General features: G+C 32.9%; 1 protein-coding gene across 1 annotated transcript in view; it reads left to right on the top strand.

Annotated features, from left to right (window-relative positions):
• The window catches only part of Sans (SAM_USH1G_HARP domain-containing protein Sans), a 201,120-nt gene that overhangs the window by 33,879 nt on the left and 155,755 nt on the right, over positions 1-11,486 (top strand). The gene's annotated exons all lie outside the window — the stretch shown is intronic.

Here is an 11,486-nt window from a genome sequence, read left to right as displayed (position 1 = left end):
CATCAGCTGTACTCCCACCAATCGGAGAGCTCGGTTGGCGGTGACGTCACGACCGCCGACGAAGGCTATTGGTCAGCGAGGGTCCAATGGGCGGCGGAAGATTTAAACGCTACAGAGGGCGGGTGGGGGGTAAAGGGGGGGGGTATTAAGTGCATGATCCAAGGAGTTAATTATACTATGAGTGGCGGACCCGCGGGGGTGTATAACTTAACTTGGTAGAGAGAAAAATAATAATATTACTTCCTACCATTCATGTCGGACCAATCCGGATTTTCGTGAAGTTATCGTTTGGATTAATCCGGATGTTTACCTCCCGCCGAACGCTGGGGGGGGGGGGGGGTCGATGGCCTATCACGGGGGGGGTGAGGTGCATTACCCAATAATTATAATAATAATGATAATATCATAATGGCGAACGAGTTGGTTTATTTATCTGGAGAGAGAATAAATAATACTGTTACCTACCATTAATGTGAGAAAATCCGGATTTAAAAGAAAAAAAAAAGTTATTGATGTGAAATGCGTGCGGGGGGGGGGGGGGGGGATGGTGTTGGCATCGGCCATTTCTTCCTTTATCTCGATCGTTGCAAACGTCTCTGGTCTGAATTATATATAAATATAATTTCACATTTATTATCATTATTGTGAAATATCTTGATGCATCCTTGCCAAAATGGGGGGATGGGGGAGTGTGTGATTCATAGTGGGTGATCATTATAGATCTACCCCCCCACCCCAACCCACCTCCTTAATTCTCTCCTCCTCCTCCTCCCTTAATTCTCCCCTCCTACCTTAATTCTCCTCCCCCTCCTCCCTTAATTCTCCCCTCCTACCTTAATTCTCCTCCCCCTCCTCCCTTAATTCTCCCCTCCTACCTTAATTCTCCTCCCCCTCCTCCCTTAATTCTCCCCTCCTACCTTAATTCTCCTCCTCCTCCTCCCTTAATTCTCCCCTCCTACCTTAATTCTCCTCCCCCTCCTCCCTTAATTCTCCCCTCCTACCTTAATTCTCCTCCCCCTCCTCCCTTAATTCTCCCCTCCTACCTTAATTCTCCTCCCCCTCCTCCCTTAATTCTCCCCTCCTACCTTAATTCTCCTCCCCCTCCTCCCTTAATTCTCCCCTCCTACCTTAATTCTCCTCACCCTCCTCCCTTAATTCTCCCCTCCTACCTTAATTCTCCTCACCCTCCTCCCTTAATTCTCCCCTCCTACCTTAATTCTCCTCACCCTCCTCCCTTAATTCTCCCCCTCCTCTCTCAATTCTCCCCCTCCTACTCCCCTAATTCTCTCCCCGCTCCTCCTTTAATTCTCTCCCCTCCCTTAATTCTCTCCTACCCCTCCTCCCTTAATTCTCTCCTCCCCCTCCTCCCTCAGTTCTCTCCTCCCCTCCTCCCTTAATTCTCTCCTACCCCTCCTCCCTTAATTCTCTCCTACCCCTCCTCCCTTAATTCTCTCCTCCCCCTCCTCCCTTAATTCTCTCCTCCCCCTCCTCCCTTAATTCTCTCCTCCCCTCCTCCCTTAATGCTCCCACTCCTCCTACCTTAATTCTCTCTCCTCCCCTCCTCCCTTAACTCTCTCCCTCCTCTCTTAATTCTCTCCCCCTCCTCCCTTAATTCTCCTCCCCCTCCTTCCTTAATTCTCCTCCCCATCCCTTAATTCTCCTCCCCCTCCTCCCTTAATTCTCCCCCTCCTCCTCCCTTAATTCTCCTCCCCATCCCTTAATTCTCCTCCCCTCCTCCCTTAATTCTCCCCCTCCTCCTCCCTTAATTCTCCTCCTCCTCCCTTAATTCTCCTCCTCCCCCTCCTCCCTTAATTCTCCCTTAATTCTCCCCTCCTCCTTAATTCTCCCCTCCCCCCCTTAATTTTCTCCCCCTCTAGTTCTCCCCATACTCCCTTAATTCTCTCCCCCCTCCTCCCTTAATTCTCCTCCCCCTCCTCCTTTAATTCTCCCCCTCCCCCCTCCTCCCTTAATTTTCTCCCCCTCTAGTTCTCCCCTCCTTCCTTAATTTTCCCCCTCCTCCCTAAATTCTCCCCCCCCAACTTCCCAACCTCCCGAGATGTTATGTGTTCTTGTTATTATGTTCTGTGATGCGTTAGTGTGTGTGTGTGTGTGTGTGTGTGTACGGGGAGGGAGTTCTACACCCATGGTGCCCCATCTAGGAGTTCTACACTCATGGGGCCCCATCTCTTGTAGTGTACGGGGAGGGAGTTCTACATTTGTAGAGCCCCATCTCTCATACTGTTCTGGGAGGGAGTTCTATACTCCTTGTACTGTACGGGGAGGGAGTTCTGCACTCGTGTGGGCTTCATCTCTACGGGTAGGGAGTTCTACATTTGTGGGGCCCTTGTACTGTACGGGTAGGGAGTTCTACATTTGTGGGGCCCTTGTACTGTACGGGGAGGGAGTTCTGCACTCTGTTCTTAACGCTACCTCGCTAATGCGAGAAATGGCGAATAGTATGAAAGAAAGAAAAGATATATATACATATATAGAGAGATAGATAGATAGACATAGATAGATAGATAGATAGATAGATAGAGATAGATAGATAGAGAGAGAGAGAGAGAGTCGATGTATCGCAAATGGCATCAAGTGACGCAGGTCTCGACACTCTCCCACGAAAATTGGGAGTTTAAAAGAAAGCATTATTAAAATTCTTGATAATGCTCGACCTATATAATGCTTGTGGGGCGGGGCGGGGCAGCCAGCACTGGCCCCGGGGCTGATGTTCAAGTGTTTTTGGCGCCTCGGACGTTGTTTTCCATCTTGACTGATGGTATGATAAGAGATTAGATTAATCAAGAGACTTGCAAAATATATCTATCATCTATATCAATAGATAACCTGGATAGATACAAAATGGATGCCATTCATGATGAGTAATGAATGCCCCATTAAGCTCGCCCATAGCTCTCAAATTCATTTTGACATGGACGGTTTATGGATTTGATCATTAACGGACATGAGTAATTTATGATTAAATATGGCGGCATGACCGATGGGATAAATAATGGTGCTTAGTCGCTCTAATGGCGGAATATAAGCGCCTCCGATTCTAGAACCTGCTAGAAATCTTGCCCCCTTCGGGGCGGGGCTGGCTGGCTGGCTGGCTGGGGGGTGGGTGTGGTGAGTGTATCAGCCGCTCAGCTGGTGGTGACGTCACTCTGTGACGTCACTCATGAGGCGCACTTCCTTATTGGTCGGTGTTGCCGTACAGGCGGTCGCGCATTTATCCCCTCCTTCACTAATGCTCATTTGTAGCGTTAAAGATGTTTTTAGGTCGACCTTATATATATATATATATATATATATATATATATATATATATATATATATATATATATATATATACATATGAATATATATATGTAATGGTGTTTAACAGGTATAGGGTATTAACCTAGATTCCGTTGAGGATATGAAAACATGTATATAAACATTTGATGTAGTATGCAAATAATGGAGGAACACTAGATATATGTAGAAATATATATATATATATATATATATATATATATATATATATATATATATATATATATATATAGTTTGGAGTGATTGTTACGGCATAAGTTACAGTATTATGGTAGAAAGGGAAATGAGATCGGGTGATGGTGCTTTACGCGAGCGGTTGCCGCCTCTCCGCTATATTTAGCGGTGTGTACCTTTGTCTTCCTCAAGGCCGCAGGAATATATATATATATATATATATATATATATATATATATATATATATATATATATATATATATATATCCCTGGGGATAGGGGAGAAAGAATACTTCCCACGTATTCCCTGCGTGTCGTAGAAGGCGACTAAAAGGGGAGGGAGCGGGGGGCTGGAAATCCTCCCCTCTTTTTTTTTTTTTTTTTCCCAAAGGAAGGAACAGAGAAGGGGGCCAGGTGAGGATGTTTCCTCAAAGGCCCAGTCCTCTGTTCTTAACGCTACCTCGCTGATGCGGGAAATGGCGAATAGTATGAAAGAAAGAAAATATATATATATTATTTTTTATACTATCCGCCATTTCCCGCGTTAGCGAGGTAGCGTTTAGAACAGAGGACTGAGCCTTCGAGGGAAATCCTCACTTGGCCCCCTTCTCTGTTCCTTGATTTGGAAAATTAAAAACAAGAGGGGAGGATTTCCAGCCCCCCGCTCCCTCCTCTTTTAGTCGCCTTCTACGACACGCAGGGAATACGTGGCAAGTATTCTTTCCTCCCTATCCCCAGGGATGATACACAGACATTTATATTTTATTTATTTATCATACTTTGTCGCTGTCTACCGCGTTAGCGAGGTAGCGCAATACACAGACATATACATGTACAAATTCATACTTGCTTGCCGTCATCCATTCCTGACGCCACCCCATCCCACAGGAAACAGCATCGCTACCCCCCGCTTGTGCAAGGTAGCGCCAGGAAGACAGATATATATATATATATATATATATATATATATATATATATATATATATATGTGTGTGTGTGTGTGTGTGTGTGTGTGTGTGTGTGTGTGTGTATTCCTATGAGTCCACGGGGGAAAATGAAACACGATAAGTTGCCAAGTGCACTTTCGTGTAATAATCACATCATCAGGGGTGACACAAGAGAGAAATATAACAGTCAGTTGATATACATCGAAGAGACGAAGCTAGGACGCCATTTGGTAAACATGTGATTGTCCAAATCACATGTTTACCAAATGGCGTCCTAGCTTCGTCTCTTCGATGTATATCAACTGACTGTTGTATTTCTCTTGTCTCCCCTGATGATGTGATTATTACACGAAAGTGCACTTGGGAACTTTTCGTGTATCATTTTCCCCCGTGGACTCATAGGAATATCTTGATCACGCGTAAAACTGTGATCCTTTCCAATATATATATATGTATATATATATATATATATATATATATATATATATATATATATATATATATATATATATGGGAGAAAGAATACTTGCCACGTATTCCCTGCGTGTCGTAGAAGGCGACTGAAAGGGAAGGGAGCGGGAGGCTGGAAATCCTCCCCCCTTTTTTTTCCCAAAGAAGGAACAGAGAAGGGGGCCAGGTGAGGATATTCCCTCAAAGGCCCAGTCCTCTGTTCTCAACGCTACCTTGCTAACGCGGGAAATGGCGAATAGTATGAAATATATATATATATATATATATATATATATATATATATATATATATATATATATATATATATAATATATATATATATATATATATATATATATATATATATATATATATATATATATATATATTTTATATATATATATATATATATATATATATATATATATATATATATATATATATATATATATATATATATATAAAATGTTTGTTTTTTCAGCACTGCATCATTGATATATAGTTCACATAGTCGAACTGTCATTTTCCATTTCTATGTATCAATTTTTAGGATATTTATCTTAACATTATCTCTCCCTCCATTTTTAAAATAAAAAGGACATTTGAGTTTTATATATATGGAAATGTCCCAGAAACTCAATTTAGGTAAAGTATTATACTTTTAACATGCATGACCGTGTGATGATATTTGACGTATAGTTTTCAGCAACTTGTACCTACAAGTCTACCATGAAATTTGAGCCAATTATATTGAAAATGAAAAATTTTCATTTTGATTTTTCTCCGATTTTGGGAATTTTCGTTCATATCGACATTTTCAAAATATAATGTTCGATGTCAGGGCGTTATATAGTGATCAATTTGCAACGTAGGTATGACTACAGGCTGATGGGAATTGATAATTAATTTTAAATGAATGATTATAATTGATAATTATCTGTTATGAATATTTATGATTGATAATTATCTTATGAATGATTATATTTGATAATTATCTGTTATGAATATTTATGATTGATAATTATCTTATGAATTATTATAATTGATAATTATCTTTAAATGAATGATTATAATTGATAATTATCTTTAAATAAATGATTATAATTGATAATTACGTGTTATGAATATTTATGATTGATAATTATCTTATGAATGATTATAATTGATAATTATCTTTAAATGAATGATTATAATTGATAATTATCTTTAAATAAATGATTATAATTGATAATTACGTGTTATGAATATTTATGATTGATAATTATCTTATGAATGATTATAATTGATAATTATCTTATGAATGATTATATTTGATAATTATCTGTTATGAATATTTATGATTGATAATTACCTTATGAATGATTATAATTGATAATTATCTTTAAATGAATGATTATAATTGATAATTATCTGTTATGAATATTTATGATTGATAATTATGTTTTGTGAATGATTATAATTGATAATTATCTTTAAATGAATGATTATAATTGATAATTATCTGTTATGAATATCTATGATTGATAATTATCTTATGAATGATTATAATTGATAATTATCTTTAAATGAATTATTATAATTGATAATTATCTGTTATGAATATTTATGATTGATAATTATGTTTTGTGAATGATTATAATTGATAATTATCTTTAAATGAATGATTATAATTGATAATTATCTTATGAATGATTATAATTGATAATTATCTTTAAATGAATGATTATAATTGATAATTATCTTTAAATGAATGATTATAATTGATAATTATCTGTTATGAATATCTATGATTGATAATTATCTTATGAATGATTATAATTGATAATTATCTTTAAATGAATGATTATAATTGATAATTATCTGTTATGAATATTTATGATTGATAATTATGTTTTGTGAATGATTATAATTGATAATTATCTTTAAATGAATGATTATAATTGATAATTATCTTATGAATGAATGATTATAATTGATAATTATCTTTTGTGAATTATTATAATTGATAATTATGTGTTATGAATATTTATAATCGATAATTGTTTTATGAATGATTATAATTGATAATTATCTTTAAATGAATGATTATAATTGATAATTATGTGTTATGAATATTTATGATTGATAATTATCTTTTGTGAATGATTATAATTGATAATTATCTTTAAATGAATTATTATAATTGATAATTATCTGTTATGAATATTTACGATTGATAATTATCTTATGAATTATTATAATTGATAATTATCTGTTATAAATATTTATGATTGATAATTATCTTTAAATGAATGATTATAATTGATAATTATCTTTAAATGAATGATTATAATTGATAATTATCTTATGAATGATTATAATTGATAATTATCTTTTGTGAATGATTATAATTGATAATTATCTTTAAATGAATTATTATAATTGATAATTATCTGTTGTGAATATTTACGATTGATAATTATCTTATGAATGATTATAATTGATAATTATCTGTTATGAGTATTTATGATTGATAATTATCTTTAAATGAATGATTATAATTGATAATTATCTTTAAATGAATGATTATAATTGATAATTATCTTATGAATGATTATAATTGATAATTATCTGTTATGAATATTTATGATTGATAATTATCTTTAAATGAATGATTATAATTGATAATTATCTTTAAATGAATGATTATAATTGATAATTATCTTATGAATGATTATAATTGATAATTATCTTATGAATGATTATAATTGATAATTATGTGTTATGAATATTTATGATTGATAATTATCTTTTGTGAATGATTATAATTGATAATTATCTTTAAATGAATTATTATAATTGATGATTATCTGTTATGAATATTTATGATTGATAATTATCTTTTGTGAATGATTATAATTGATAATTATCTTTAAATGAATTATTATAATTGATAATTATCTTAAGAATGATTATAATTGATAATTATGTGTTATGAATATTTATGATTGATAATTATCTTTTGTGAATGATTATAATTGATAATTATCTTTAAATGAATGATTATAATTGATAATTATCTTATGAATGAATGATTATAATTGATAATTATCTTTTGTGAATTATTATAATTGATAATTATCTTTAAATGAATGATTATAATTGATAATTATCTGTTATGAATATTTATAATTGATAATTATGTTTTATGAATGATTATAATTGATAATTATCTTCAAATGAATGATTATAATTGATAATTATCTGTTATGAATATTTATAATTGATAATTATGTTTTATGAATTATTATAATTGATAATTATCTTCAAATGAATGATTATAATTGATAATTATCTTATGAATGAATGATTATAATTGATAATTATCTTTTGTGAATTATTATAATTGATAATTATCTTTAAATGAATGATTATAATTGATAATTATCTGTTATGAATATTTATAATTGATAATTATGTTTTATGAAGATTATAATTGATAATTATCTTCAAATGAATGATTATAATTGATAATTATCTGTTATGAATATTTATAATTGATAATTATGTTTTATGAATGATTATAATTGATAATTATCTTCAAATGAATGATTATAATTGATAATTATCTGTTATGAATATGATTGATAACTATGTTTTATGAATGATTATAATTATCTTATGAATAATTGTAATTGTTATCCTTGATGAGTAATTGTGATTGATAATGATCTTACATGAAGTTATGATTTATGATCATTTATGAATAATTATAACATGATTATCTCTTATGAATATTGATAATTGTCTTGAAGAATAATTATAATTAAAGGACTTGTATTATCTCTTATGAATATTGATAATTGTCTTGAAGAATAATTATAATTAAAGGACTTGTATTATCTCTTATGAATATTGATAATTGTCTTGAAGAATAATTATAATTAAAGGACTTGTTTAGGATATGTGTGTTTTCTATATTTGTGTTGTTGCAACGTCTGTCTGTACATATGTATGTTGCTGGAATTGAAGGTTTATTATAATACAAGTCATTAAATGTGAATAAATGGCATGTGATGATACGATATAGAAACACGGGTATAGACGATATAGAAACACGGATATAGACGATATAGAAACACGGATATAGACGATATAGAAACACGGATATAGACGATATACAATATAGAAACACGAATATAGACGATATACAATATAGAAACACGGATATAGACGATATACAATATAGAAACACGGATATAGACGATATACAATATAGAAACACGGATATAGACGATATACAATATAGAAACACGGATATAGACGATATAGAAACACGGATATAGACGATATACAATATAGAAACACGAATATAGACGATATACAATATAGAAACACGGATATAGACGATATACAATATAGAAACACGAATATAGACGATATACAATATAGAAACACGGATATAGGCGATATAGAATATAGAAACACGGATATAGACGATATACAATATAGAAACACGGATATAGACGATATAGAATATAGAAACACGGATATAGACGATATAGAATAAAGAAACACGGATATAGGCGATATACAATATAGAAACACGGATATAGACGATATAGAATATAGAAACACGGATATAGACGATATAGAATATAGAAACACGGATATAGACGATATAGAATATAGAAACACGGATATAGACGATATAGAATATAGAAACACGGATATAGACGATATACAATATAGAAACACGGATATAGACGATATAGAATATAGAAACACGGATATAGACGATATACAATATAGAAACACGGACGTAGACGATATACAATATAGAAACACGGATATAGACGATATACAATATAGAAACACGGATATAGACGATATAGAATATAGAAACACGGATATAGACGATATAGAATATAGAAACACGGATATAGGCGATATACAATATAGAAACACGGATATAGACGATATAGAAACACGGATATAGACGATATAGAATATAGAAACACGGATATAGATGATATAGAATATAGAAACACGGATATAGATGATATAGAATATAGAAACACGGATATAGACGATATAGAATATAGAAACACGGATATAGACGATATAGAATATAGAAACACGGATATAGACGATATAGAATATAGAAACACGGATATAGACGATATAGAATATAGAAACACGGATATAGACGATATACAATATAGAAACACGGATATAGACGATATACAATATAGAAACACGGATATAGACGATATAGAATATAGAAACACGGATATAGACGATACAGAATATAGAAACACGGATATAGACGATATACAATATAGTAACACGGATATAGGCGATATACAATATAGAAACACGGATATAGACGATATAGAAACACGGATATAGACGATATAGAATACAGAAACACGGATATAGACGATATAGAATATAGAAACACGGATATAGACGATTTAGAATATAGAAACACGGATATAGGCGATATAGAATATAGAAACACGGATATAGACGATATACAATATAGAAACACGGATATAGACGATATACAATATAGAAACACGGATATAGACGATATACAATATAGAAACACGGATATAGACGCCGTAATGGGCTTATTATATGACAAATATTAAACAATTATGCCTTTAGTTATAATGGTCCTGTATAATGACGTCTTATATAGATTATTTTACCTTTATTGATAAAATAACTAAATTATTAAGAATCCGGATTTATCTGTCTCTATCTCTCGACACCTTCAGTAAAGGTGAGCCGTACGAGAACGGACTGGAATCCCTAAAGGAATGTAGGTTGCAAGTGTCCAATCCTCTTGCTGTGTTCGACTAACGTAAGGTTACGTATTCCCGTAGTCTCTATACAACCAGCTGTAGTATCTATAGTTGATTTTTAAACCCCCTTAACTACAGTAAATTCGCGTAAATATCTTAATATTTTTTACTGTAAAAACGCGTCTTTTTTTCTTCCCGCCATACTGGGAAATATACATAATATTTACAAAATTTTTTCAATTGGTCGCGCGAATATGTAACTATTTATTCTTTTCTCGTAATGATACCAAACCCATTAGCGAACCGGTATTTTAGTAAGAATGGAGGAGGCCGTGGGGGCGTCAACCTTCTATTTTAAGAGAGAGTGGAATAAAATATTGGAAATATCCCGCCACAACCGAGGCAGAGACGGGCACTACTTTACTCCTCCGCCGGTCACGTGTCTCGCGCGGAAGGTGAGTTAGGCGGCCGCCTCTGGCAACTTTTGCCTCCAAAGAAAACGAGAGTTTTCGACCCGGTCTCGAAGCCTCTATTTGGAAATTAATAAAATTATATCAAAAGGAAAATGAAATTTATCAGACCAGTAAGTATTATGGACGAAGTATTATATCAGTGAGTATTATAGACGAAGTATTATACCAGGAAGTAATACGTAAGAAGTACTCTACCAATAAGTATTACGTAAGAAGTATTATATAAGAAGTATTATACCAATAAGTATTATGTACGAAGTATGATATCTATGAGTATATTGTAAGAAGTATACCAATAAGTATTATGTAAAAAGTCTTATACCAATAAGTATTAT

The sequence above is a fragment of the Panulirus ornatus genome, chromosome 62, assembly GCF_036320965.1.
Source record: "Panulirus ornatus isolate Po-2019 chromosome 62, ASM3632096v1, whole genome shotgun sequence".
Taxonomy (NCBI): domain Eukaryota; kingdom Metazoa; phylum Arthropoda; class Malacostraca; order Decapoda; family Palinuridae; genus Panulirus; species Panulirus ornatus.
This window is presented reverse-complemented; position numbering and strand designations above follow the sequence as displayed.